General features: G+C 38.6%; 1 long non-coding RNA gene across 1 annotated transcript; it reads right to left on the bottom strand.

Annotated features, from left to right (window-relative positions):
• Window positions 1-3,829: 3,829 nt before the first annotated feature.
• LOC115349208 lies at window positions 3,830-20,175 on the bottom strand. Its single transcript, XR_003926032.1, has 5 exons — window positions 19,997-20,175; window positions 18,437-18,579; window positions 11,937-12,040; window positions 5,096-5,327; window positions 3,830-4,693 (listed from the first exon to the last, which is right to left on the bottom strand). It is a non-coding gene; the product is annotated as an uncharacterized LOC115349208 (long non-coding RNA).
• Between the last annotated feature and the right edge of the window lie 4,569 nt (window positions 20,176-24,744).

Raw genomic sequence — 24,744 nt, 5'->3', positions numbered from 1 at the left:
CGGCCGTTTTGTGAACACCTCTCACGACAGCTGTAGGTGCGTAAACATGCTTGACGCTTTTGAGAAGATGCAGCTATTTTTTACCTGTGGAAAATCAGGAAAATCTGTAATACACCCGTTATTTTTTCATATTGAGGATATACACAAGGAGAAATACGGGCACCCAGAAATTAGTTTCCGATGAAGAAAAAAATGGTGAAACATTACAACTCAGAAGGATCTTTAGATACAGTTTAGATGTGATGCTATTTAGAAAGACCCTTCTTGGGAGGATTATCATCATTGGCTTTTGCGTAAAATTAATTGCCATGCGTGCATTTTGTACACGTTTGTGACTGAAGATGGACTGTCCAAAAAAGGCATTACATTTCAATAGCTTAATGTTTTCCCTCTGATGTATTTTTCCCCTTCAGCCGAGAACTTTTATTCTTGTTCAACTGCAGGGACACACTGGGCAGAAGACATTAACGACTTCCCCTTCTCCCTTTTATTTTTCCCCAAATCACCTATTTCTTTGTTTTCTACTGTGGTTTTGGCATTTTTGGGGGAAGGAGGGACTGAAGAAGCAGGGGCCTTTTACTTGGAGTTGGACACCCGGAAGTTATTTTCTTAGTTGGATTATCAGGACTTGTGAAAAATACCTTCAGGCCACAGCAACACGGAGTCTCCCAATTTAACAGCCCCCCTGCGTGTCCTGGGTACTTTCTGCCGCCAGCCGCCCCAGGCCAGCACTGCCGTGTGCCTCCACAGGGAGGGTGGAAGGATGCCTAGGCCATGCCTGACAGCCTCCCTGCTCCTGTCTCGCTGAGCTCCCTGTGACAAGGGGCATCCTCTGCCTGCACGTCACCAGAGGCCTGGGATACAAGCCACGTAGATTATACATCTCCTTTCCACTTTTTGGGTCATGTCCAAAGCTTGGAACCTAGCACAGGTATTTCTAAACCCTCTTCCTTAAACATCTCAAACTGCAGAGAGGAAAATAAATCCAGTTTATGACCGGGTGCTTCTTCTGCTACAGATGTGTTTTTTACTGTGCTTCTCCAGTGTTGCTCTGAACTTTGTGTCATAAATACCTACACATAAAAACCCACAGAAACCTCTGGGTACATTTATATTATTTCTCTATTCTTTGATTCCTTAATATGAAATAAACTGAATCAACCATTTAGGTTTAGTTTTCTATGCTTAAAAAATATAATGAAATATGACAGTTTATGGCTTTTTTCCTCTGGATGGCAGTAACTCCTGCTTAAACATTCATGACCCATGACTGCAATATCCCGCAGCAAGGGATTTCCTTTTCTTTGTTGGTGTGCTATCCAAAAGAAACATTTAATTTCATTCATTCTATGTTTTTTCAAATCTAAATTTGAAAGCGAAGTAAGCTTTCAAATAAGGGATCTGTTTAATGTAAAAATCCAATTGCATGAGTTCTATGTATAAAAACAGAACAGGAATCAGAAGAAAGGAATTGATGCTGGGTATTTGTATCTGATTACATGTTTCATAAAAATTAACGAATGTTGCTGAGAAAATCGAATTCCTTGACATTAAGCAATGAAGCAATACCAAAGATACAGAAACATCGTGACCTGAGAGTGTACCAGAACATCTGCCCCTTTAAAACGTTCTCATTGTAACAGAGCACATATGGATTTCTTGACTTTTCATTACAACATGAAGTTTTAAAACAGAAAATACATCTAGTGAAGATGATTTCCAAACACCCACTGTACAGCCACATAAGTTAGTTTAAACTAGAGGTATGAGGGGGAATTAAGCCGCCCTCCCTCCACATCTGACCAAATAACATTTTTTCAGTAACAAAGCTACATTTACGTGTAGGACTCTGGTCTTCTCACCAGCCAGGACTAGCTCTATTGCCTTGTTTTACTGCTGGTGAAAACGATGCAGTTCAGAGCAACAGTTTCCAAAGATGAGTGCCTATATTTATACAGCTAAATCCATGCTTTGGGGGTGACCCAAGTCCCTTGATACCTTCCCACTGACTCTGGCCAGCTGAGGTCTGTCCTTCAGACCCAGAGCAGCCAGCCTGATTTCTGGAGCGCTGCGAGGGCAGTGCTCCCAGCTGCTGGTTCAGCAACAGCAAACGGTGCCTCTGTTTCGTAATATATATTATTCTATCAGGGAGAAAGTAACTGATTCTATGTGTGCATTCAGTTCTTGGTCTATGGGCTGGGATGGCCAGTGGGGATCTAAGAGTGTTTTTTTGAGAAGTGGTGTTTTCTACCAAGAGCTTGATGCTGCCAACTCCTTTGAAAACCTTATCTGTTTTCAAATGGAGAAAAAAAACTTGGCTCCTAGAACTGAGAAAAACATTTCTGCCCGTATCTTTTCCAGTGGAAAAAACAAATTTGGCAAATTTGGCAAGTTTACACTAATTTCTCCAGAATTAGGACATTATTTACATTTTCCCTCCAAACTGTTAGTGAGGGAAGCAAAATAGTTTTGTGGTAAACAAGCCGATCCCATAAAAGGTCCTACCTAAGCACTGGAAGTCCTCTGTGGTGTTAGAAACATCAGCTCAGCACTGGAAACGATGAGCTTTGGGAAGGCATGGAGTCTCCTGAGTTTCTTCGACAGACAGGGGAGCAAACTTTGTTACTGTCATCCTGGAAAAAGAGTGGCACCTACTTGCTGACAGGAATCCAGCTCCACAGTGCAGAAGGAAACAGAGAATCACTGGCATACTATCTTGACCTACCCTGCTTTATTGTCTAGGTAATTTTCTTGAGGACCATAGCAGAGGTGCTCAAGAAGCTTTAAAGACTGAAGATATCAGTGGGAGATAAACTGCAAATTACTGCAAGCTATTGCCCTGGCCTCTTTTTTTGGAATGTCAGGAAACCTGAAAAAGAATAATATGGATGCAGCTAAGAAGGTGATATTACAGCTTGCCACAAAGCTGAGCTTTCAGCCTTTCAAAAGACAAATAAAAGTAGATAAATCATTTGTTGTACTGGTGTTACTGCAGGCCCATACCTTTGAGATTCCCTGATTTGCTGCAAAATTTTCTCTGAAGACTTCATTAAGTTCTGGCTCTGGCACCAATTTGTCAGCAAAAGATAAAGCACTTTGAGGAGCCGTCCCAAAAGGTTCCACCTTAGCACGTTTGTGAAGGCCTGTTGCTGCTCATGCTGACTTCCGAGCTCAGGAGGAAAAAAAAAAGAAAAGAAAAAAAAAAAAAGGGGGAAAAAAACCCCACCCCAAACAAGCAGAGAGAAAATACATGACTGATGGCATGTAGAAGTTCTTTTCTGTCCTATTTAACATAGCACGCTCTCTCCACTTCAGTGTGTGAGTTTGCCTCTGTTCACCATGGTAGCAGGTAAAAGAACAGACATGGTAAAAAATATTAAATGGATTAAATGGTCAGCTGCAGATTTATTTTTACTGTATAATTTTCTAAGTATAAGCTTTGTCCAGGATGTGGGAAGAAGGTTTCTGCCATATAACACTGGGCTACCAAATACCTCAGCTCTCTCAAGCTGCCTGATGAGCAATTTGAGCAGCATTCTGCATGGCCTCTTTTTGGAAAAGATGTAATTCATAAACCTCCCCTTTCCCTTAGCTCCAGACAATGTGTCTACCCATTTCCTAGATGGTGATATGTACACATGGCATAGTAGAAATACAGACAGAACACATGCAGCAATGCATATGTTTTAAAAATTCTATTCTTCATCTCCCTGATATACTAAAGTGGAGGCTGATGGAAAACAAAGATGCTTTCCTGTGTGGTGCAGGGTGCCACTGTGACAGCCAAGGTCAGCAGAAGAGAAGGCATGCAAAACACGTCAGGCTGAGGTCCAAAATAGAGAGATTTCAAGTTTATTGTGAGGACAGAAGAGCACTGTGCATTTGAATTTCTAGCTCTTGGCACTATTAACTATACCCAGTTAGTCAGAATGTTAGGTTATAGCTAGAGCTCGGTTTGAAAGGAGATTTCAGAGCTATTAAAAATTCCTGTTCATTACAAGCTCCTAAATTAAGTGAAACTCTCTGAAAGATTGGTTTATTTCTGAATTCTGAATCACTCTTTAAATTATGATCAGAGGATATGGTCATTTTGTATTCTAATTTAGAAATACATGTACGGGATTTGTGCTAGCATGCCTAACGTCTGAAGTTACAAAACTGCCAACAGTTTGTCAAGAAAAACACTCACTCTGGACTTATTTTAAAATAAAGAAAAATAATTAAAAAATCTGTTGGGGACAGCAGCCCTGTCTCCCAGACTAGAGATGTTTTGCAACCCTAGGAGCTCAAATGTAACTGCAAGATGACCTGCACTGTGTGCAAGAAATGTGATGTTTCTCTGAAATGCCTCCTTCTATTTCCCCAAACTAATTAGCAGGAGCAGCCTTCCAGGGCCTTACAACAAGGCATAAGCTTTCCTGCTTTCTCATGCAAAAGCAGTGGTAGGAGTGGACCTTACAGCACAGCCTTCCTGAAATGAGGGCACAATTGCCCTTTTGGTGCTGGGGTAACAGTAGCATTCCTTCTAGAACATGCTTTCTGCTAGCTGTTGCATGAAGTTCTCTGCAATGATGTCATGCAAATGGACAGTACAAATAAAATTCATCACAGTTACCACTACTTTCAGGTTTGTTTCACCTGAGCAAGGTCTTGTTGTCTTGTCTTTCTGTGTAGCATCAACTGCTGATTTGACCTGCAGGAAATCAAAGGAAAAAAACTCTCTCTGCATGGGATATACACTTGTTTTAAAAAGAGCTGTTGTATAAAAACCCCCTATGCTTTCTGGGTTGCTGGAGTTGCCTGAGGCAGACTTGTCATTCTTGATAATACATTAAGCACAATACATCAGCATGCCACAGAAAAAGATTTCTCAGGATCGGCTATGCCCTTTGTACAGCAGTAAGCAAGAATGACTAAGGTATAAAAGGGCATACTGTGGTGAAGCATTTTTGTGAGTGAGGATTGCAAAGGCAGAGACGACACATATAAAACTAATGCTTTCTGCAAGCCATGAAGAAGTTAGCAAGAAAAGAAGTATAAAGGGGAAAGCAATCAAAGGCAAATACAGAGAACAGGCACACATCCAGAAAATCACCTGTACAACAGGGCTGGCTGCTGGGAAAACCATGAGCGATCCAGAAGAAAGAATCCTTTTTTCATGTGATGGCACAGCTGGCTGCAGAGATGGGGTCAGATCAACATTCATGGGCTCCCTCCTGTCGACACTGCTGAATCTGAAGAACTTATTGCAGAACAATCTGAGCAATACCTTGAATCTTGAAACCCAGTTTCACACAATTAAACCACAGCAGTTCAGTGGTCAGGGACTATAAGGGAGAAGAAAGGACAAAGTCAATTTGCAGGAAGCATATGTCCTATGATAGATGTCCAAGTTATATTTAAACTGATTTATAAACTGGTTTCTTTGTAAATCAGCAGTATACAATACCTCCCCCTGCTGCTAGCCTCCCCAGTTGTACTGTGTGTACCTGCACTTTCCACCTGATTTGATTTCCTCTGCTCTGTCCCCTGCTGCACTCTATGGACCTTGCTAAGGTAGCAAAGGATCTTCAAAGTTACAAATTTTTCTCTGATATAATCGAATTGTAGTGATACTTTTTGATGCAACTCTATTTGTAAGCCCAAATATTCCACTGTTCTTGCTTGTTACAGCCAACTTTTCACAACTGAGACAGATGTATTTGATAAAACAAAAAAACCCATGAAAATTAAAATCAGGCCTTTTCATACTCTCCTTTGCTTCAAGGGACACAGAAAAACTGAAAAGCATTGAGATGATAATGGACTTTTGCATTGTCTGTAATTATTCTGTTAGCAACAGACTGGCTGTTCAATAAAGCAAAGACATGAGGATACAAACCCTTGCATGGGAAAACATGCTCAGATTCTTTGAATTTGTAAAGTTTGCACTGGCATTTACCAAAATCTATTTAACTCATTCCTAGTGATTTTGGAAGGCTGACCAGAATGCCTTTATATAATTTCTTCGAGGCAGCAAAGCTTCATGCATTTGGGGGTAATCAATACATCCTCTCCTCCTTTTCACATCTTTTACATCTTTACAAAATGACTTACTTATCCCAGTATCGTTCTAATCAAATTTTAAAAGCATGTGATTGCTCAGTTTTTCACTGTGGCAGTGTCCCCTCAATGATCTCTCCTCAGATGGGTGGAAATAACAGGGCGTTTTCCATTGCACCCAGATGGCCAAAGTCTCGTGAAACCATTTCAAAGGCCAAACATTGCCAAGGTGTGTAGTTCTTGGCTAAGGGGGGTGCCTCCCCTTAGTAACCATTTAATTTAAGGGTGCAAGGACTGCTATGGCAATCCAATGTGATCCATCAAAACCCTTCTGAAAGGTATCTGTGAGATAATCTGCATTTTACAAAGCAGCTGCAAAAAGAAGCAGTGATGCTAAATCACGGATCAGCAAGCCATTAGTGTATCTAGCACACAATTTCTTAGATTTTCTCCAAGCTTAAAGGTTTTCATTTGGTCATCTTTCTTGGCAGTATGGAGCAAAGAATGTCATTTTTGCATGAGTTAAAGAAATACTCCCTTTTGATTGATGGAAGTTGTTTGCTGCATAAGGAATTGAAGGAAATGACATAGAATCCTAGAATCGTTTAGGCTGGAAAAGAACTTTAAGATCATCAAGTCCAACCATTAACATCGTACTGCCAAGTCCACCACCAAACCATGTGCCTACGTGCCACATCTACAGGTCTTTTAAATACCTCCAGGGATGGTGACTCCACCACTTCCCTGGGAAGCCTGTTCCAATGCTTGACAACCCTTTCGGTGAAGAAATTTTTCCTAATATCCAATCTAAACCTCTCCTGGTGCAACTTGAGGCCGTTTCCTCTTGTTCTATCACTTGTTACTTGGGAAAAGAGACTGACACCCACCTTGCTACAACCTCCTCTCAGGTAGTTGTAGAGAGCGATAAGGTCTCCCCTCAGCCTCCTTTTCTCCAGGCTAAACAACCCCCGTTCCCTCAGCTGCTCCTTTGCCACCTTTGCTGCCCTTCTCTGGACACGCTCCAGCACCTCAATGTCTTTCTTGTAGTGAGGGGCCCAAAACTGAACACAGTACTCGAGGTGCGGCCTCACCAGTGCCGAGTACAGGGGAACAATCGCCTCCCTGCTCCTGCTGGCCACACTATTTCTGATAGAGGCCAGGATGCCGTTGGCCTTCTTGGCCACCTGGGCACACTGCTGGCTCATGTTCAGCCGGCTGTTGACCAACACCCCCAGGTCCTTTTCCTCCAGACAGCTTTCCAGCCACTCTTCCCCAAGCCTGTAGCATTGCATGGGGTGGTTGTGACCCAAGTGCAGCACCTGACACTTAGCCTTGATTTGCTAAATAAGAATTTGCTTAATAAGAATTAACACGAGTTTTTATAAAAAATAAAGGATTGTCTTTGATTTCATATCCTTAAATAGCACTAATCAAAAGTATCTGGTGGCTAAGTAAAATCATCATCATCATCATCATCATCATCATCATCATCATCATCATCATCCCTGAGTGTGGTCCCTTGCTGAGGCCTTGGATCAGTCATACCATTTGGGAAGAGACAATTGCAGTTGAACATTATGCCCAAGACTTGTCCCCACTTCACTTCTGATGGCCTGTTTTCCTCTGTTGTTGGCCTCAGAATCTGAATGACATGGTTCACCGCAGATAGCACGTGATAGGCCTTCAAAGGACTGCATGTCTGCGCATGGAAAATAAAGCAGCTTAAAGCACTCTGACTTGCTCACATGACCAGAACAGATATAGAGGGGGAAAAAACTCTCTCTGACCCAGCATTTCCTTTGCTGCATCTGTTTGTCACTGTGTGATGGGCATGAATAGCAGGAGATGACAGAGTGTTGATTTCAAGCTTTAAAACTTAACTCTGCAGAGGCTGCTTCAACAGGTGAGTGAAATGAAGAAAGAATGGAGCTCTTTCCGTATTAATAAATCTAGAGGAATCATGACCATTCTTGAAAGTGTGTGAAGCTCTGATAAGAGTTTTATCAAGCATGTATTACATCAACTGGCTGCTATACTGGCTCTCTGATCAGCTGGTTTTCCTAGCAACAGTACCTAGACAATAAGCTCACATCTATTGAGGAAGCACGTCACTGTCAGTGGAGATGGCGTTACAGTAATTCATGCTTGAGACCAGGTATAAAGAAGGACAACCAGGTCCCAGGTTTAAATATGTTCAGATGCTGGGAGAACTGAGGATCTTTTAAAAATCCTGTTCAGTGCAAACTTCAGTTCTGCACATCTGAGAGTCCCTCCATCTTCATGAGAATGAATATGTATTTAATAAGTCCATTGGGGAGTCAACAGAAATAACTGTTAATAATTAAACACCAACCTGTGAGAAATGTCCTTTCCCAATGTGTTTTTAATACAACACATAATTAAGTTTTAACAAGGTTTATGTAGTTCTATAAGGACTTTGCATAAAAGCTTTAGTGGGAATGCAGCGGACAGAACTCCTAATCTATAAAAGAGAAAAGGGTCCATGAATATAGTTTCTTTTGTTACAATGAGACTGAGTCTGCAATTTCTTGGATTAAACTGGGACAGACTTTGAGAGGCTGGAAAGATCTGAGAATACTGAGAGACTTCAAGCATTCAGTTTTTCATCAGTGGCAATATTAAAATCCCTGTATAAGATTGTTCTTTGTCTTGTACTCATATAAATAAGGACTAATTCCACTTAGGAAATGCAACAGCTTGATTTAAAGGGAATTATTTCTGACTATGGAAAGTGGTAAAAGAATATTTCTCACACTGAAAAAAAAAGCCAGCCTGCCCATAGAACAGTAACATACACTGCAATCCATATCTGTGCACCTCCTCTGAAAGAAATCTGATGTTTTTTCCTGAAGCTATTCTGGGATAATTGTATCTTTGTCCATTATAAATTCACATATATTTTTATAAGCAAAGCAAGGGTCCCATTGGCACCATTAGAAATAATCCTTTAAGAGATTTCCAAAGATATGTCTTGCTTAACTTTAACAGGGAGTTAACTAAACACTCTACAGAAATTTTATTTTTCCTCATAAGCAACAATAGATCCCTGTAAATGTAAAGTAAGTCATACACAATCAAATATGCTGGCATAAAAGTAGTCATGCTCTCACTCCTATAAAAAGTAAGTAAATGGTGCCAATAAAGACATGCCAACATGTAAGAATAAACCTTTTGTTTTAAAGCATATATAACCAAAGAACATTTTATAAGGTTTTAAAATTCATTAAGACTCAGGCCTTGGCTGTTTGGAAGTCCTTCTCAGTGACTGTATCACCAGAAGACTGTTTGGGGTGAATTCTGCATTTTCATGTATAGAGGCCGCAAATTAATGAAATAGCTCAGTTTACTTGAAATTGGGTATTATTCTTATTAAGTTGTCATAGAGAGAGAGTAGAAATAAATTTGTCCTGGTCTGTCCTTTCCTTGCAACCCTATCCAGTGTAGCTAGCACTAGGGAAGACATGTTTTTCCACCTACATCCTGTGCTTCTTTTTGCTGTCTTGGGCTCACTCCAGGAGGGTAGGGGACTTTCATAAGTCTTCTGATATACTGCACCTGGACTTCTTATGGACTTGACGAATGTAATGGCTAACGTGTTTGCACTTATCTGCCAAACAAATGAGTATTTTTTCACCTAAAAAGTGTTAAAACATTTCATTGCACTAGAAAGCTGTCATACGAAATTTATATGACAGCTGTTACAGTGGAAGTGTCACAGGAATTAACATAGGAACATCTCAGTAGCCCATCTAAAGTGATATTCTCTCTCTCAATGCAGTCAGCCACAAACATTTCAAAAAGGAGGCAGGAAGTAATCAGGATATGGGCTAAAAATGAACAAAAATATTTGGATCCACATACAAACTTTCCCAGACAGCACCGGATTCCAGATTTTCAGTACAGTTGTCTTTTGTGTTCTAATGCTAAGAACAGCGCAGTCATGCACAGAGGACATCTCCTCCTTGCTTACATGCTCATGCGTAAACATTTTCTATACTTTACAGTAAGCATACTTTACAAGGTAACTAAGGGCTTGCGGATCCCTCCTTTACAGTACAGTGAACTTGCATGTGATACACCCCAGTCATTCCAAGTCACTGAAATGTTCAAACTGCAATGCTCCTTACAGCTGGGCTTGTTCTAGGAGATAACTGACTACCTTACAGAACAAGTCTTGCCCTTTTTCTGGAGCCTTTTCAAATGGACAAAGCTGTCTGGGGCAATATATGTGTAAGATGAGAGAGACCAGCATCATCACTTGCAAAGGAGGATACAGGACAGAAAGGTGCTTCTGCACCTTAAATTTAACTGAACAAAATGCAAGTTTAGGCTGCCTCTCTTACAGTTAGACTCTGTTATATGATACATTCTTCCAAGGTGCCTGTTTATACTAAGTCTAAATGTACAGTATCAGGATTTAATTCTGGAATGGACTTATACTTCCCATGTAATAAAAATGACTTGTATCAGTCAAAATATCAGAAAAAGTGTGTATACTATGTAATACCTAAATTGATTTGCCAAATCAACTGAAGGATGATAATTAATAGAAAAAAGTGGATGTATTGCCTTTAGTAGAGAGTTCATTAACTTACAAGTTAAGCAACAGTTGTTTCAGCAAATCAAACAAAAGCCATGGCTGATTCTTCCAATTTTTGACCATCTGCGTCACTCTGGAATATTCACATAAAAATGACATATTTGAAAAGTTGTGGTTTTTTTTTTTTTTAACAGAAACATTTAATTCTCATTCACAGTTTGCTGTGAACGAAAACTTCAACACTTCTAAAAAATTATAAAAGAAAGTGGTGAGCACATAAGGTTCTGGCTGCATCTGTTAGGGAGCAGAAAAAAATCACAGAACCCTGGAAATCTGGGGAGGGGAACAGGAAAATTGGAGGAAAAGGCTGTATCACAGGGACAAGCCAAGGCAGCATGGTGCGCTGGCAGCCCTGCCGTTGGGAGGCCGCAGACGCTGCCTATGAAGGAGTTCAAGCTGCCTTGGAAGAGACTGGTAGTGATACACAGCTCCTATTAGCACCCCGACTGCTGGTGCTGGGCTGGATGTTCAAAGGGAAGGTCCCCTCAACACATCATGGAACTGATGCTACGTGGAGTAAGTGGGTTGCACTGATCACACAATGGGCTCGCATAGGAAACCCCAGTCATCGAGGAATTTTAGAAGTGATCACGGACTGTCCAGAAGGCAAAGATTTTGTAATGCCACCAGAGTAGGAGGTAATGCATGCTGAATAGGCCCCAGTGTATAAAGAAGTGCTTTATCCCAAGTGAAGGATTTTTCAGTTTCCCATGCCCTGCCAGTGAGCAGGTGCACAAGAAGCTGGGAGGGAGCATAGGCTGGACAGCTGACCCAAACTAGCCAAAGGGATATTCCATGCATACCATAGAATGTCATGCTCAGTATATAAACCTGGGGGAGTTGGCCAGCAGTGGCAGTATCTGGCTGTATCCAGATACCACAGAGTGGGGATACTGGCTGCATCCCAGTGCTTGTAACCGTGAGGCACAAGCACTCATTCCAATAAAGCTCAGAGTGCCTTATAATGACATAATAAGTAAAGCATGGGCTATACCTTCCTAGTAAAATATTTCAGAAAACTCCACTGAATGTTTTCCTCCTGAAAGACTTTTTTCAGGTTCTCTAGGCGAAGAGAATGATCTAAGCTAATATATCTCACTACCACTAACAGAAAGCGTAACATGTTGCTTAGCCTGCAGTGCATTAATAGTATCTGGTATCCAACTGATATAAGGCAACTCATATTTCTCATATGATAGAACCCCATGGCTCAATTGTGAGATTCCAGATTAAAAGATTTACAGAGCATATAATCATTATAATACTCTCTTACCTAGATTGCAGGGCTTCCTCCATGGCTTCAGTGATAGTATTTCTGTCTCTGGTATTAATTGATAGTATGTTCACGGATTGGAGCTGTGAAAATTTCTTGTTGCCCTATTTAGCAAAGACAGATTTTAGATATTTTAGAAAACAGTAATATATGGTTGCTTGGTAAGGGATAAGTTGATTTATTCATCTAAGTTTTGCAGGATGGCTATGTATAATGGCCTCTTATTTTGACACATGGAGCTGTAAAAGGACTGACTGTTGGGCTCTGGAGCATTTCTTTTCTGCCTGGGTATTCTCTGCAGTGCTAAAATCTGATAATGTATTGTTATATGTTAATCCACGTTGTGAGCTTTTCTGAAATAATCTAGCACTGTTGGTTTTGACCTTTTTCAATTTTCAAGCCTCTAAATGTTTTCCAATAAGATTATGAACCCTCTCTGCACTCTGAATTTAAGCTAATTTAAGCCTTGCTTTCCTTTGTTACTTTTCAGGGATTGCTTGGGAATGGTCCCTTTGCAGTGGCTGCAGGCCAGAGGTTGAAAACCACATGTAATTTTATGGCCAAAGTCACAACTAGAGTACTTGGCATAATTCCACTGATTTAAAAGGAAAAATCCTTTGATAGCATCAGTTAGAATAATGGCTAGTTTATTGTACATTAGTGAGGAACTTCCCCTGGCTTTAGTCCTCCTCTATAGCTTTCACTGTGAATAAGATTGAGCTCCATTTCAATGTAATTATATCTCCTTTGGGAAATATTCCTTACTTACTACCCAGACTAGAACACATTGAAGAGCCCAAGAGGAATCTTAAAAACTTTTTACATGGGAAAACTCATCAGAAAATTCTTAAAATTGTATTTTATTCTTGGTCTCAGATGTGTCCTAGATGTCTAATTTTTAAGGCTGCTCTTCAGTCAGTACCTTTTATCTCAGTGGTGCAGTGTAACATATGCACAAGTCTAATGTAAGTTACACAGTTAATAACATAAATTTTGCTTGGCTTCTCGGATCAAGTAGTTCTACTGTTAAAGTCTTGAGCAAGGTATCAATGTCTCTGAATACAGTTACACTGATTTACATCAGATGATCATATGTCCAATTATTTTAAGATGTTTGAGGTTCTTCATGAGTGCACAGGAAATAATGTTGCTGTTTCTTCTGAAAAAGAAAAGCTCAAACAGGAAGGTAGATACTAAGAAAAGTAACAATTAGGTCTGAAATGTTAATAACTGGATATATTTTCTGAAGATAGTTAAAAGTATTTACATTTAAAAGACAAGACAATCTCTGAAAAATTAGAGAAAAATGGAAAATTGTCTTTTATGCTGTTACTGCCTAGCTCACTTTGCAGCTCCATCACATGACAGCGAATAACTAAAGAAAACTATTATTATGCAAACCACTCCAGCACAAAAGGGTATTACATATCTCATACAAAAGGGGATTTCTTTAAAAAGCACAGAACATTCAGTGTTTAGGGTTTGCAGTTGAAATTCATGGCCTTGCTTGCCAATATTATCATGCAGCTGGGTATTATGCTATTGCTTTACTCTGAGGGGAAAAAAAATCACAATAAAGATATTCAAATGGCTTCATATTAAACTGTTGTATTCTCTTATGTTGCAATATCAGTTTTAATGATTTTTGGCATCTCTTCTCTAGCACAAAGGTAACAATAAACACTAGCCACAGAGAATTTGATTGCAAACAGAAAATGCCAAAACTGCACATCTTTTGATTTAAAAAATTATCAATGGAAAATAGTGTTAGGCATTATTTCAGTGTTGAAAATTTGATAGGATTGATGAAAGTATTTTTCTCTTATTTAACAGCTATGAGACAGAAGTCCATTTTTCTGTAGAGAAGGCTTCTGACAGAATCTCTTCTATTGGTGCTGTAAAACAAGGGTTTATTATTTTTATTTTAATTCTAATTTTTTTAATCTTTCCAGAATTTTTCTCCTATTTAAATAAAAGCAAAATCAGCTGACCCAAAACACTCCTTATGAATAAAAGATTAAATGTAGTCTCAGAAATCTTAAGCTCTTCATGACATGACTATTCAAACACTAATTTGGACAAGTAAATTACATCAGTCTTTACAGGGTTAGGTGCTTCCTGCTTCTTCTGTATGCAGTCTTTAGTCATATGACTATTGTGAACCATCCTACCAAGCATCAATGATTTTTCTAAAATTCTTTTAAAGGAATGTTTTGTAGAAAACAATAACAAGTCACATAGTACAAGTCAAATGGTTTCAGAGGAAAAACTTAAAGTTTTTTTCATTTGCATATCTCACATTTCTTTCTCTGTCTCTTAGATACATACATCTCTGGGTTTCTCCAGCCATATTTTAAAGTTCTTATTTCTGGTTTTGTTTTCTGTTTGTCCCTGAGTTGCCTGAGCATTGCCATCATAGAGGGCTGAAAGATGTGTACTCAGTGGTGATATGTACTGAAAAACAGGAATGGCACAAAATGAACATTTTTGTAGGGGGAAAAAAAAAGAAAAAAAGGCTATGAAATGGTTCCTTGGCTTGGATTAGTACAGAAGCCAGTCTCAGACACTGAACACACTATGGCATCCAAACACTAAAGTCACACTAGCCCTGTGTATACAATAGAGTTAGCAATAGAAAAGAGAGTTTCGGAAAGCTGTATAGCAATGAACATACAATTTGAACATACCTTCATTTCCTTTACAGGAATTGAAAGTACAGGAGATGCTACAAAATACTGTCCCAATGTAAATTGCTTATACATAACTGTTCTTTGTGCTACTTGTTCATTTAATTATAAAGAAACAAATTCCTACCTTCTTATTCCAAATTTTGAATTACTATGCCTTGTCAGGTATGTTAGGAAAAGTAGAGGTGAAAGAAACCTAATCTCAACTGATGTATTTAAATATATACAAGGATCAATGTTGAGACAGATGTTAGCATTTGCGTACCATTTTGGTCCTAACTTGTGCATATATAATCAGTTATTTAATTTTACTACAAATGATTAAGCATTCTGATTTTCTTTCTTCTGCTGTTTCCTCTACTACAAGTTATTAAAAAATATAATTCCAAACTTGTGTGTCAAACATGCATCAAGAATAGATATCTGCATTTTATGGTCATCGATGTGTCTGGTCCTTATGCTCTCTGCATCACTGCAACCTGATTAACTGAGGTTTTAGCTTTCAGAAACTGAAGGAAGCAAATCTGTGGGATCAGCAGTACAGCTCTGTAGGTAATGTAGTATTTCCCAAAATACTGTGTGCAGCAACAGGGCACAATAATATAGACCTTTTAAGAGAGGCAGACGTTATTATCCCTGTTTTATTGAAGGAAAGATTTGGTCGCAGATGCTTGAAGAAGTTCAAGGTATAAAGCACATCTTTGCACTGCCATACCTACTGTATCACCACATGGAAAGCTTGCACTGCTTTGATGATTTTGATGACTGAAAAATTTTCTCTGGTTGGAAGACTGTTAGGAGACGAGCCATCCTGACAGTTTTTACTGACTTTAGTGGAATGTAAAAGTATATATCTGTCTGTGGTGGCTCAGAATCCTCCTAGGGAAATACTGGTTTGCTAAGCTTCATGTTGCTCTACTTCCACTGTGCCACTCATACTATTAGGAGAGCAGGAATTTTGTCCAAGAGGAGAACTGGTTGGAAAGCTGTGTTTCCATTCAGAAGGGAATTCTGACACACTGAAATCTGTTTTCTTTCACTGAGGAAAAAGTCTGAAACCTCAGAATTTCCAATAACAAAAGCGCATCCTAAAAATTTGAGTCAAAGTAACCTAAAGGCTTCATTTGACTATTCAAATGATATAATTCTATGTGAACAGTGGAACTGCGTAATTTGTGGTGCCCTGATATTATTTGTACCTATAACAGTCCTGCAAAAATAACTTTCCCTTTGAATTCACATAAACATTTCTTTACATTATGCTGTACTTCTTAAAAAAGCAATAACATCAGAAAGTCAAGCTTTGACTTTGTACTAGTGACACTAGGACAAGTGGTACTACTGACCACTTTGTACAAGTAGCACTTGTAGCAGCTCAGAGAAAATGTCTACAGGAGCATAATTGCCGATCTTTCTTCATGGATTACTGAGTCATCTCCAAAATATTTATCAAACGATCACTTTCAGGATTAATATTTTGGTTGTGATACAACATCTTCCTCCTCATGCTCAACATTCCCAGTTCACTCTACTTAACTATTGTCCCATCCACATTTCCTGAAGGAGAGAAGGAACAGATCTATTGGGGGTTGTGCTTCCTCTGCCCTCTGCACTATTGTGTATGGTACAAGCTTCTGAACTTGTGACATTAGCCACACTGTGTAGAACATCCTATTAGACTAGCTGGATAGTGCCTGATACAGTCTTGTATAAATACTAGTTCACCCATGCTTCCATTTAAGTATGATATGGTTTTTGCACTTAGCAGCCTTTCTTCTTTCTTTCTTTTTTTTTTTTTTAAATTCTCGACTTTTCTGGAATAACCAGGAAAACAACACAAAATGAAGAAAATGCACTAAACGAGACATACTAATTGCTGGCTGTGTTTAATTAGTAATTATAAGCCCCTCCACCTTAATTTCTAGTAATTTACTTGCATGAATTCAATAAAATTAGACAAATTTCAAAATACCTTAATCATTGCTATTTTAATTGACCAATGAGCTTGTCTGTTGTCATTGCTTCCAAAAACTTACATTTCTTAAACTGAGAAGGGACACAGTAGGATCCTGATATTTAGATTGATAAGGAACCAGAAGCCTAACCAAAAACCTGTAGATGATATAAAAAAATACTTAGTCTTCATTGCCTATGTTTTACTTTCAGGCTCCCAAATGAGTTGCTCTGATTTACCCGGCTATAGCAAAGGAGAGGATTTATTGCTATGTTTTCAAGCATTCATCAGTTCTAATGACAGAAAGCCAGTCAGGCCCTATGGCAGAGTCTTGACCATTTGCAAAACTATAGTGTGATGGCTTTCTAAGGAATTAAGTCACAGAGGCTTAATGGCATTAGAGTCCTGGATATCCCTGGTAGAAGCTAAGAAGTGAGCTTCTCATGCTGCACCGGAAGACTTGCACTTCTGCCTCATGCAGCCTCATTGTGAGGCCACATGCTCTTACTGCTCCCCTTTAAAATGGATCTGCCTGACATTTTTTGCCTCAAAATATCGTTCAAAAAACTTCTTTAGATCTTCTAGGCCATATTATTAAAAATTCTTGCATGTCCTCTGTTAATTGTTGTAAGTTCTGCTGAAATGTGAGGGTCAATTCTTATAAAACAGTATTTGCAATTACTGTACCACAGCCTAAAATTGATCATAAGGTTAAAACCAGGGCACATAAGTGAATTGCATAGTTTTTCCTTCAGTTAAACTATCAGCATGGCTTCAGAACAAGGTTTTTAAAATAGCATTATCTAAAAAAATAACAATGTTATGAATCATCACTTCTTACAAGACCTTTAGAGGTTCTCCCTTTTGCTGTTTGTAAATCCTTAGTCTTTGCATTAAAATTTTCTCAGACAGGAAAACAATAACAATTGATTTACATGGACAAAAGCAGCTTTTCTCAGTTTTCAGTCCAGCTTCCTCTGAGATCTCATTGACCTCCAAAGTTCAACTTCTTCCAAGAAAATTTTCTTTGGGATTAATAGCCTTCAGCATCAAATCATTGAGTGCTATAGCCATTACCAGTGCTATAACTAAGGTTGTATCAGCATTTCCACATAAACTTTTATTTTCAGAGATTTACAGCTTGGCTACAAAAATATAGTTTTATCCTGAAACTTGGCAAAACAAGCTCAGTCTGGGAGCGATTTTACTTTTTATTTTGAGAAATCGGCTCAACTCTGTGGTGTTTTTAGACTAAAGTTCTGAATGGAACCTTCACTTGCTATCTACATCCCATTGGTGCCTTGGAGAAATCCCAGCCTGACTTTCTAAGAGTGCAGATCCACTTCTGATAAATTACAGAAAGGCAATGTAAAAGGGTGTTTTAAAAATGGTTATTCCCTATGTTAAAGATTCTCAAATTGGATCTAGTCACTGCTTCTCAGTAAGACATTTTAATCACTTGAAATTTATAATATTTTTCAGAAGATTTTAGCCAGACATACTAATACGTGAGACCAACAAAGTGCCCTGCAGTAACAGAGGGGTCTGAATGTTTCTGTTAGCATCTTCATGCAGAGTAACTGAGGAGCTTCCTGGCGCTTCAGCAGTTGGAAGTGCTGATGGATTGGGGGATGAAAACCCTGTGTAGAGGAGCCCAAGAAAACCTGAGGTGAGGAGTTTGGGGAACTGCGGCCTCCTGCCTCTTCAAGACTCATGACAGTTCCCTGGAGGCTAGGGCTGGGTGCCAGGAGGGACAGATGAGGGAGAGGAGGAGGCAGGCACCTTTCTCTCCAGCATCTTGAAATAAAATCTTCACCAAAATTAAAGATGCTTAGATCAAAACCAGCAGAAGTACTTACATGCTCTGCTTTGCACAAGCTCCTTCAGAAGAGGTTCAGAGGCACCAGCTGGAGGGAAAGATGACAGACAGATGCCATGGAGTTTCCAATTTCCTTTGTAGGTAATTCTTGTAAAGGGATGACTTGGTCCTGAGTCATTGCCACTGGAGGTGGGAACACAAACATGACACAATATGCAAACATGTTCAAGGCTACAGGCTACAAATGTAATTGCTTCAAAGAAAAATGTACTCAGCTAAGATGATGACCCAGTGCAATACAATGGTTCCCATGACTACTCATTCATCCCACAATGGAAATTTGAACAAACCAGAGACAACACCCTGCCCCCAACTCCCCCAAAATTGGTCACTAAACTAAAAATGTCCCGTCAGTCTTTCCTCAGAAGTATAGGACAATTCCTAATGCCTGTGTCCAGCAGCAGGACTACTATTTCACTTAGCCAATACAAATAATATTTTATCAATCACTTGCCATATGGAGGAAAAGGCCAAGACACCCTCTAGACTATTCCCTTGTTTCAGACATGTCGGTATGTCAGTGACTACCACAGTTGCTCCTGCAATCCAGACGGATCACCCTTAAATTCATTCTGTTCTGTTTTCAAGCAGAAATTTATTGGTCCCCAACAACAGCAAGGCAACATCCTCTGAAAACAGGGCACTAAGTAAACATACAGAATCGACAGTGCCGCATCCGAGTAGGAAATACCAACCTTCATATCTTTGGGAGTGCTCCATTTGAATCTGATCCAGAAATCTTGTTTGGGAGCAGCTCATTATAACTAGACAGATTCAGTCCAAACTCTGAAACTTCTTTTGAAGGCATAATGGCAGGGGAACCTCACAGATGGGATTAGAAGGAAGATAATGAGGTAGCTTTGCAGATGTCTAAAGAAGCTCTTTCCAAATGTAAGGAATGGCATGGGATAAAGCTTGAAACTGAGTGACTGAAAATCTAAGAAGTAGATGGAGGAGGCTGGCATCATGCGCTAATCAGTGAAAGAAGTGATTTCTTGATCCTGAATGAGAGATGATAGGTAGGATGAGGTGAAGCTATGAATGGCTTTGAAAGTGAAGACAAGCTGCTTATATCTGATAGAAAAGGAGTGTTATATATTTGACAGTCAAAGCGATGGGCTAGGAAAATGATCTCTGCAGTGCTATGCTGTATAGAACCATGCCAGCAAAACTGCATTTTTCAAAACCAGAGGAATGGATATTGCAGTAACCAACAGAGCTTGGTGATAATTTACATATATATTAATTCTTGCATAATAATCATCACTGAGTCAGTTCTATAACACATTTCCATAAAGACAATTATTTTTAACGATTTTTTTGAAACTTACACTGAAGCATGTTGCATGGGGAAGTGGGCACTTTGTTGCATATTTCTAGTAAGATTGTTTCCGGTCAGCATTTTCACTGCAACATCCTTGTAAAATTTCTAGTTTTATAGAAGAAAAAACTTACATACTTAAGTAAAAATCCTTTTTACATGCATCTTTTTTTGTTGTTGTTTTGTTTTTGGCTAAAGCTTTTCATTTCAATACAATACCTGAGGGCATTCAGTGCTCATATCCATGGCAATTACATAATGTCTTAGCTGGTGGTCTTGGTTTATTCCTCTCTGGGCTCTGGTAGAAGGAGAGAGGTTGTCCATTGCAACTTGGAGATGACTCTGGAAAGTCAGTATGCTGGATAACACAGCCATCAAGTCACTAAAAATACCACCTCCTAGACATACAGATTTAACAGCACTTCTCCACTTTGTTTGGAACGGTATTACACTACAGTGGTTCTGGCTGTAATACATAAGAAATTTGTTTTATTCCCTATTGTATCATATCCTTCATTTCCCCCATGCAGAGACTGACTGCTGCATACACATTCTTCCAGGGCAAGGCTTTTCCTATTAATAGGCAACTTGGCTTCACACACTGAGATGAACGAACAAGGTTTCAAGTGCCTGCCTAAATTAAGTGGACCATATGTCATAAGCTATAGTATCCTGTTAGTAGAGAATAAAATAAAGCAAGATTGAGAGGAAAAATAGCTTCCTACCATTAGCTGACATCTCAGACTCAAATTTTCAAACATGTTTATTTAAGTGTGCTTAGAACTATTTACTTATTCTGTGCATCATATGAAGTTACATACATTTCTAATGTATTCTTAATGGGGGTGCTGTCTCAGGAATAGAACTTCTGAGCATTACCATAACACAAATATTAAGGTACCAATTCTGATTTTTTTTTTTTTTTTTTCCCTCCCCTGGAACTGCCTTCAAATTGTGGCCAGCTTCATGTTTTTCTGCTTTGGCTTTCCAACTTGTAAAAACTAGAATACAGTTGTTTACTATTTATTTAGTGTCCTGTGATTGTAGGATATTGCAAACTTTCCTTTGCTAATGTAAAAAACACTAGTGGATGAATGTTATCTTTTTTTAAGCAAATTATATTAATTACTATTATTGTTTAACCAGCCCATCTCTGCTGCGCAGTTGAAAGAAATGTGCTCTTTCAGACTCTTTGAGTGGTTATATAATCAGCATTCCTCACAAATATTTGACTCATTAGAGCTAGCAATCATATTTTCCTGGCAAGTCGTCCAGTGCTAGGTGCAAACAGAGTCGGAGAACTAGAAAATATAAAAATCAGCATTTCCATTTACTTCCTCCCACTCATCCCATGCATTTCTACTGTATTTTTTTCCTTCTTTGCTTTGTCTTTCTCTAAATATCTCTTGAAAAGTAACATTGCCAGATCTTTTCATTCAGGTTAGGGAATGGATAAGACCATGGCCAGCTGACAGGCATACATGCTTGCACTTTCTTAGGTTTTTAGGATATGCCATTCTGTACTTCCAGTATAAGTCCAACTTCAATTCCCCTTATGATCCAAATTGGCAGTCAGAGGTTTATGTTGGTATGAAAAACAGAAAAGGAAGAAATTCCATAGCTAACATAACTTACAACTTCATTGTTTTCTTCTTAGGCTACTTGTGACCAAAAGCAGCAGAATAAAAGATTTAGTGTCTCAAAGGAAAGAGAAATATTTTTGTAGAAGAAAATCCTTGGAGAAAAAAAATTTGTTGGGAGTGAGGAGGAATTTTGTATGCATATTTTAACCAGTGATCATTTGGCTGCCTTATGAATACTGAATATTGCCTGCAGTTCAGATACTCGAAAAGCAGAAATTAATAAAATGTAACAAATAAAAGCCACACGTGGGGAAAAAATAACTTTACAATCAATTATTCACCTTTACAATTACTATAGACACTCCTCACCTTTCTTTTCTACTTAATTTAGTTAGTGACATAGACTCAAAGGTGATGTCTAAAGTTAAAAGAGAACAGCAGCTATGGCAATAGGGAATAAGGCTGATTTTAATCAACAGCAAAAGTTATGCAATACAAAGCTCTATGATGTGGCACACTATCCTAGAGAAAACAATCCTTGGCCCCAGTCCTATAAACCGTTTGGTGCTTCATGCCTGTGGGAGATGTCCACGAGGACCAAACCCATATCTGTGCGGTATCTAAGAGGAACAAGAAAATTTGAAACATCACCTTTGACTGCAAATTAGACAGGTCTGGCGATCCTGCCATGTTTCATGGTAACGCATCACCCTACTGCAATTATCTGTGAATTTCTGGCCATTTGGCTGTTTGGTAACCCACCATAAAGGTAGACTCATCCTATATTCAAAGCAGAGTTAAGGGCCAGAAGTCTGACACTTTGCAGGCATATTAATCTGTGGCATGCACGTATAGGTTCACCTGCATCTGTGCCATGAATCCTGCATATTTGGGCCTCACCATCCTTAGTTTTTGCAAAAAGGAATCTAGGTATTTTGGTATTTCAGTTTGAAAATGTCAAGAAAAAGACTTTTTGCTTTATGTTTTCTCTTTTACTTAGACTAGTGGAGATGTAATTTAAGGAAGTGTGTTGGCACATGTCATTGAAAACATTTTAGAAGTTTCCTTAGGAGTCTAGCAAACAAGGGCCTGTAGTTACACTGCTGAATTTGCTTCAGCTTGCTCAGTGCAACAGAAAAGCTGAAAAGTCAGGCTTTGACTAACTGTGTGTTCCCTTTGAAGAAAGAATTGTGATTGTTGGCAGAGGAAGGAAGAAGCTAGGACAAAACAAGGGAAGGAAGAAGTTGTTTTTTTCTTTCCACCAGCCAGCTCCTGAATTTTTGCTGCCAAGATTATAACTCTAATTTACAAGATAAACATAAATCTATTTATAGATTATTTAAATTTAATTTAAATTACAGAATTACATGTCTTTTGGGTTGAAACCTTTGCGTATTCAGAGAAGGGAAAATGAGGGAAATATGCATATGAGGCAAAGGTCATTTTGATGTCAACAGAAAATAGCCCCAGTCAGAAAGAAAAAAGTTTCTGTTCACATTTAACATATTTGAAACTCAGTACATATTTCTTTCCTTTTTAATGTTATCTCTTATTACAGAGACATGGTCAGGGATCTAAAAATGCTTAGGCCTACAACTTAGGTGTTTCAATCTCTAAATACTTACATGTATCAAAAAATGTATCCTTGAAAAGCAAAAATGAAGGAGGCCTCCCTGTAGTCCTTCTTGAATAATTTATTTTGAATATAACTAGCACTGAAAGATGTCAAAATAAAAGAATTATCCTGAGAAATTTGTTAATTGCCCCAATTATTTAATGTAACATCTCTTAAGACTCATGACGACAGTATAAAGGTTGATATTATAAGCTAAGTTGTGAGGATCTTTTCTGCAGAAACAGTTACTGTCCCAGCTATTATCAACAAGTTTTGAATATATCAATACTATTTTCTAATGCCCAGCTGAAAGATATGCATACTTGTTTAATCAATAAAAAAGAAATCAGAGACACCTCATTACAAAACTTAGCCAATTAATTATAAAATTACTTATTTATGCAACCTGCCCAGAAGAAATGAAGGAAAAAAATGTTTCCAAACATTAAAAAACCCCAAACTGTTTGCATTACTTTTTTGTTGTCACATTATAGGTACAAGTCTCACCACAAAGAAAAGCAAGAATTCAGACTTTTGCATAAACAGCCTCTAAAGCAATGGAGCCCTCTATGAGATTCCAAGAATCACTTTTAAACTGAAAATGGAAAGAATCCACTTCTGTAAAATATGTCCTTCATCCAATAAGACTGTTAGAACAGAAACTTTATGATAGGGACACAGTGTAGGAACACAGTTTAAGAAATCTGTAGCAAATTTAGCTAGAGCTAGAAGATCAACAGTAAGGAGGCTATTTGACTCAGTTTCCATTGATGTAATGTCTTACATTTGTTGGAAGAATAATACCTTTTATGCATTATGTTAAAATTTAACCTTCCATTTTTTTACCACTTACTTACAATACTGATTCTAAAACAAATCTTTTCTCTGCCACTAAGGAACACAAGTGGAGTAATGGGTGCATGCCTAGAAATATAATGTGAAAAATTTGTGAAAATAAAAAGACTGAACTTCAGAAAATGAAGCAGTGTTTCAAAGAAAATAAAACTCAAGCAGCCAGACTTTACCTTTAAAAACTTTGGAGTTTTGTTAGATTACATCCAACAGAATCACATATTCAACCAGATTTTGAAGCAAGCTGTAGATTTAATAGGCTAAAAAATATGTATGACCATAAATGTAGTTCAAAAACTTAAAAGTGTCACCCTAAACCTTAAGGTGTCCCATTCTCATAACCAAAGTGCAAGTAGGAGAGAAATCGTGTCAATCATTGGAGTCTTCATTTCAGTTGCCAAATACCCTCAGCTACAACTTCTTCGAATGGGGACTGAGGGTGCTCAGCACTCCTCAGAAATTAGCCCTTAACCAAGACTAAAGAAACAGAGCTGCAAACATCCAAACAGGCTTTTCTGCAGTTTGACCAAATTTCCTAATGACAATCACCTTCATTTTAAAAATCTGGAAATGACTATGATCATCAATAAGTAAGACACGGACTTTACTTAGTTTGAATTTCCAACAGGTGAAAAACTTTGTAGGATGTCCTTCCTAATGGATGATGAAAGACAATGGATGTTTAGTGTATTGTTTTTCTTTTTTTTCTCAATATGATAACTGCATTTTACTTAGCTGGAAAAGCTGTAATGCTACTCCAGTGAGTGGTGCTAAATGTGATTCTGAAGCAAGAATAAGCACTTATACTTCTAGGGTGTTTCCTTCTAGATCCAAACAGAGGACAGTAATCTCACAAAGCAGAAAGGGACTAATGTCAGAGTCCATTTGGTTTATGCTCTGTCTGGGAAAAGGTCACC

Source organism: Aquila chrysaetos, chromosome 12 (genome assembly GCF_900496995.4).
Source record: "Aquila chrysaetos chrysaetos chromosome 12, bAquChr1.4, whole genome shotgun sequence".
NCBI lineage: Eukaryota > Metazoa > Chordata > Aves > Accipitriformes > Accipitridae > Aquila > Aquila chrysaetos.
This window is presented reverse-complemented; position numbering and strand designations above follow the sequence as displayed.